Genomic DNA, 5,469 nt, shown 5'->3' with positions numbered 1-5,469 from the left:
GGGGGGTGGTAAAAACCCCTGGGTTTTTTCCCAAAAAGGTTAATTTTTTAGGTGACCCTTGGAAAAAAAAAAAAAAAAAAAAAAAAAAAAAAAAACAGAAGAGGGGAGAAGTTAGATGGCAGGAGGGGGTAAAATGTCTGTAGTGTGATTTTAGCTAAATTCAGTTTCTCTTTATTTCAGTGTTAATGTGTCACAAAACTTGCAACAATCTGTGGTGTTTCAGCAAGAAGAGGAAGCCTTTCTTTACAGTTTAATGACAGTTACATTAATAACAGTGACTATGCCAGAGTGAAAATCTGTGAATATCATCTCCACCTTCTTTCAGAAGGAGTGGATGTCAGTATCTGCCAGTGCAGAAAGTGAGTAACATGTACGTAGCTTTAACACAGGCCTTCTGGGTAAATCTGATTACAATCCTCTCCCAGCAACATCCACAGCTCTGATCAGCTGAAAGAAAACCTACACTGTGTTTGAGACATTAACAGACACCCCGAGCTTTTATGAAACAGAACAAGTGATCGACATTCACACTCAAACAGACAGACGATGCAAGGTTTTACAAAAAGATTACAAAGAAAGATGGGTGAATTTGTGAGTATTAACGTTCGATGTCAGACTGAAGGAGCGACTTACGAGGCTTCTGTCCCCATACGTATAGATGTAGCTTCCAAGAAGAGTAGTAAATAAAGCCCAGCACCAGCAAGGCACACAGGACAAACAGCAGCTTGTGTGTGGGCTTCATGGTCTAAGGTCATTCACATGGCACCATCAAGGTCATCACCTGTACTGACAAGCAGAAAAGAAGCGAGTTTTAATAGCAGACATCAGCAAAGGGAAGACAAAAACACACACAGTGCCAATGACCGCAGGGCAGATTTGGAGAAAAAGTGAAAACGAAAACAAAAAAACTGCTGATACAGCTATTTCAGATAACAAGGTAATAATATCAAGGTAAGGAAATATACCATCATCTTCCTAAAATTATGGCTAAAGTCCTTTTCTTGTCAAAAAATATATATTTTAGGAAGGTGAGGATATTATTATAAGTTTATTATGTAAGAATACTTACAATATCATTGCTTCCTGAAACAGTGGAAATGGTGGGAGAGGATTACTTGAATGAATGGTGAATGGTAATCTGTCTATACATCACAGAGGTAACTAAATCAATCAATATAAAATATCAACTCTGACATGGACACTGAACTAAATGCATTTTGCTGACAGGAGCTCACAGGAGGTTGAGTTATGGGTAGGACGCTGTAGAGCGCGCCTGGTTCAAAAGCGGATTTAAAACTTTGGCTGAAATGGCGCATTTAACAAGGCAACAGTAGATACAGAAGAGAGAAAACTAAAGAGAACGTTAAGTTGAGCTAATCCTGTTATTGCTTAAAAGGAGGAGCAGACCATCTATCTTGTTACAGAAAGTAATAAGTGAGCTTGGATCTTTTTAACCACATATTATAGAAGATTTGCACTTGACACACCCTGCTGTAACAACAAGCGACAAAATGGAGCGGGAAATGTGGGACAATGCATTGTGTACTCAAATTGTGATCTATACGAAAGCAGTAAAATCTTAAAATAATATGCCAGGATTAATTCGGCCCGGGACCTCTAATTAAAACGAATTAGTAAGACCCGATCAGGCTCAGACACAATGTCTATGGACTCGGTCTGGATCCGGTTGGATTTTTTTATGTCTGCATTTTTGTAACTTTTAAACATTTAACACCAAAATGTTACATGTGGACCGCTGCTGGACTACCCTAACGCACTAACCATAGGGTTCAGCAGATTTCTGGGAGAGACCCTGTCATTGTTCTGTCAGTGGTTTTTAATCACTGCAGAGAAAAAATTAGATACGTTCATCTGTGTGATGGGATCTGGATTCTCTGGATAATCTGTGAAAATTATGTGCAACTGAATAGCCAAGACCAATATGATTTAAAAATTGACAGGTTACAATAAAATATGATGCTAAATTTTTGAGGCAGTCAGTCAAAATGACGGACAAAAAACAGTCTAGTGACATCCAATTTTCAATCAAGAATACTTCCCATCCCTAAGAATATAATGTTTCTATCTCTGAAGTCTGTTTCTATAAATTCAAAAATCAGACAGTGATGTGTGAAAAATAAAGTCTATGCAAGGGAAGTAATTTGCTGCCTGTGTAGACAAAAATATTTTGGAGTGTAAATGAGAGTGATTCTGAAATCTCTAAAAACCGTGTCCTGATTCCTGCCTGATTTCTCCGTGCAGCAGATACAGTTTTTTCTCAGAAAGTTATAATTTCTCCTCAACTGAGAAAAGCCTGCATTATCATCCCAGCTGATGGACTCTGGCCTCATGTCTACACTGAATTAGACATGATTCAGTTTCACAATTGGCAAAGAAACAATTCTTTGTCTATTGTGACAAATAATTATTTTAATATATGTGAAACACAAAAGTTAGCACAACTTCAATACAGCAAGAAAAGAGGATTGGGTTTATTTGTGACTTTAAATAACCAGCAAGGGATGCATCATAGGCAGAGGAGCACAGAAGAGTCAAAACTTGTACTCAAGAGTAGCTCTACTTCAACATATTTTTACTTAAATAATTTCTTGGAAAACTATTTTTACTCAAGAGTAAAAAACTATTTGGTATAAAAGCTACTCAATTACTGAGTAACTGAACAAAAAGTCTGATTTAATATTAGAAAATGTTAACATTTCCTATTTAATTTAGAAAAATTAAATAGGACTGCATGTATGTTCTTTCACTGAATTTACTTGTATTGGAGGATCCAGAAATTCTACTCAATAGTAGTAATAGTTCATAATACTCAAGTAACAGTAAAGTGTACAGTGCATTAAAATTCTCCCAAAAGTACCATTTTCCCCAAAAGGTTACTCAAGAAAATACAACCAGTACTACTCACCTCTGAACACAAAATTAGCAGCCTATTCTTGTTTAGAAGCTTAATGTGACATATTGGCATTAGGGCTGCGCCGATAAAACAGCCCTGATTTAGTTCATTTTGGAAGATTGGTGATTGGGCGATACTTGCATGTGAAGCCAATATTATCAACCGATTTTATCTAAATCACCCACTGTCCCTTTTTACTCTGCAGCAAGAGAAGTTTGACTGACTGACCCACCCACCCACCAGGTCACATTTGCAGTTAACAGTCTCCCCACTGTTATCAGCTCAGGGACTTTCTTCATATATTTAGCAACATTTCAGACAGAAAAAAAAAAGTCAGTATCGGCCAAAATCGGAATTGGCTGGTCAGGCGTTTTAAAGATTGGGGATCGGCAAAAAATTCAATTGGTGGACCTCTTATTTTGGCATGGATTAACTAGTGATTTAGCCAACGTTAGCTGCAGCCTGCAGCATTACTCAACTTGCTTGGTTTGTTTGGAAAATGTTGTGCCTTTTGCTGGTTTGCTGCCATGACTAACACGCACACCGGCAGCAGCTCTGGCTTCCAATGCACAGCTGCAACTCTGTCTGCCACACAGGTGTAAACCTGGTGCAAACATCTTATGTTGCATTTAAAGACAGCTTGGATAAACAGGTTATCAATGGAAAAAAGTGAACGGGACAGAGATCACAGATATGGGGACTACAGGAGTCCTTTGTGTATCAAATCAGGATAGCAATAATAGAAAGCTGTCCAAGCTATGGTTTATAAAACAAAATGGCTCAAATAAAATAAACCACCAGCTGACTCTATGGGCGAGCAATAAACCAGGTCCAACAGGAGGCATGGCACTTCTGTCATGCAACTTCAATAAAATGTATACATTAGTTTCCATAAAGCCACCAACACAAAAACTGTTGAATAAAGTTCACCCCAAGCACAACTAATTTCTCAAACTTAAAAAGGCCTGCTAAAAAGACTAAATTTCATAAGTTATATAAAAACTTAAGTCATGGAATTGTTAAACTTCTTGGTAAAATGTAAAACATCGGGTAACACTACCTAAACCAAGAACCAATTTTTATTCAGGTAAATTAAATGGTGGCAAACTGTTGATAGGCTAAAAGTCATCTGACTATCAGACTGTTGACTCTTGAAAGCCAGCCCTTGCATGTGTGAAGAATTAAAACAGCAATAACTACATGCAACATTTATCCAAGTGTAACCAAAGATAATGAAAATGAAAGAAATGCAAAAACTTTTATATCCTACACAGCATTCTAGAATACCATAAATATTTTTTTCCCTCTGTCAGACTTTGCTTCAGATGAAGTTCTACACAAAATTGAATTAAACATGAACAGAACTCAGATAGTGACCACCACAGACATCACCTGCGGACCCATCCCACCATATAACCACAGGTCCTTAATCGTTTAGTGCAGCTTCTTGCAGACGCAAGACGAAAGAAAGAACACCAAGATCAACAATTCACTCAATGAGACCAGCAGCTGTAGTCCATGGAAGAAATGTAGGTTTAGATATGGAGCTAGACCTACATTTTTCCAAAGTCTGTACTAAATCATCCATTTACCATCTTAAAAAAAAATACCAAAGTTAAAAAAATTTATATCAAAGTGGGGTTACTGTAAATAATTATTTTAGTAATCAAAAAAATCTATTTATACGATTAAATCGAAATTTATATATTCAGTGACGTGCGGTCAGGGGAGGCAAAGCCTCACCTGTCATCATGGAAATATAATATATAGTAATAAAATCATTTATAAAGATTTTTTCACCCTGTGGTTTGTACTATAAAGTACCTATTTTTCATGTAATTTATCTGATTATTTTTTTCTTCAAAATCGCTGAATTTTCGCATTTTCCCATTGGAAGCTTTTCCCACTTTCGCTTGGAAGTCGGTGAGGCAGCAGCGACCTGAGCCTCACCTGGGATTGCGCAATCTCTCGCTAACTGCATCGGTTGCCATTCTATTAGAGCATGCTCCTCCTGTCTGTACGTCGCCAATAAAATGGTTAAAAACATGTAATGTATAATCTGATTCTTCATAATTTAGCTTATGTATTTAATGTACTGTGTTTTCATTGTCACCGACTGTGTATGTAATGTGTTTCGTGTGCTGAGGAGCGATCAGAAACGGCAGAGAACAGATTCGAGGTGAGGCAGGCAGTTCTCCTGCCTCATCGCTGGGGGCGCTCATGATCCCAGACATTGTGACTCCACAACTGCAGAGTAAGAGACAGTAACAGCGAGCTAGCTATACAGTAGCTGCGCTGACACAGAGAGCGAGAAAGACGTGGTTTTGAGTTGTTTCTCCCTTTGCTGTTAAGCACAGCACTAAATTAATAATATCTACATGTCTAAGTTTGATTGAGATAACGGAATTATTCTGCAGCGGCGGCGCGGCTATGGATGGCATGTAAAGGAATAGCCTTTTTGCCCTCCAGCATTGTACGCATGCGCGAAATTTCCTTATGTAAACAATAACATACAGGGGGTCTAGATTTGTAAATAATTAAGTTGGTGCCTCTCC

The 5,469-nt window shown here is 37.9% G+C and overlaps 1 long non-coding RNA gene across 1 annotated transcript in view; it reads right to left on the bottom strand.

Moving 5' to 3' along the window:
- Positions 1-238: 238 nt before the first annotated feature.
- The window catches only part of LOC106942649 (uncharacterized), an 11,418-nt gene continuing 6,187 nt past the window's right edge, over positions 239-5,469 (bottom strand). The window contains exon 2 of the long non-coding RNA XR_001423678.1: positions 239-781. This is a non-coding gene — a long non-coding RNA (uncharacterized LOC106942649). The remainder of the gene's footprint in view (positions 782-5,469) is intronic.

This window comes from Poecilia latipinna, unplaced genomic scaffold, assembly GCF_001443285.1.
Source record: "Poecilia latipinna isolate Pla-1442-1.1 unplaced genomic scaffold, P_latipinna-1.0 Scaffold4445, whole genome shotgun sequence".
NCBI classification, from domain to species: domain Eukaryota; kingdom Metazoa; phylum Chordata; class Actinopteri; order Cyprinodontiformes; family Poeciliidae; genus Poecilia; species Poecilia latipinna.
This window is presented reverse-complemented; position numbering and strand designations above follow the sequence as displayed.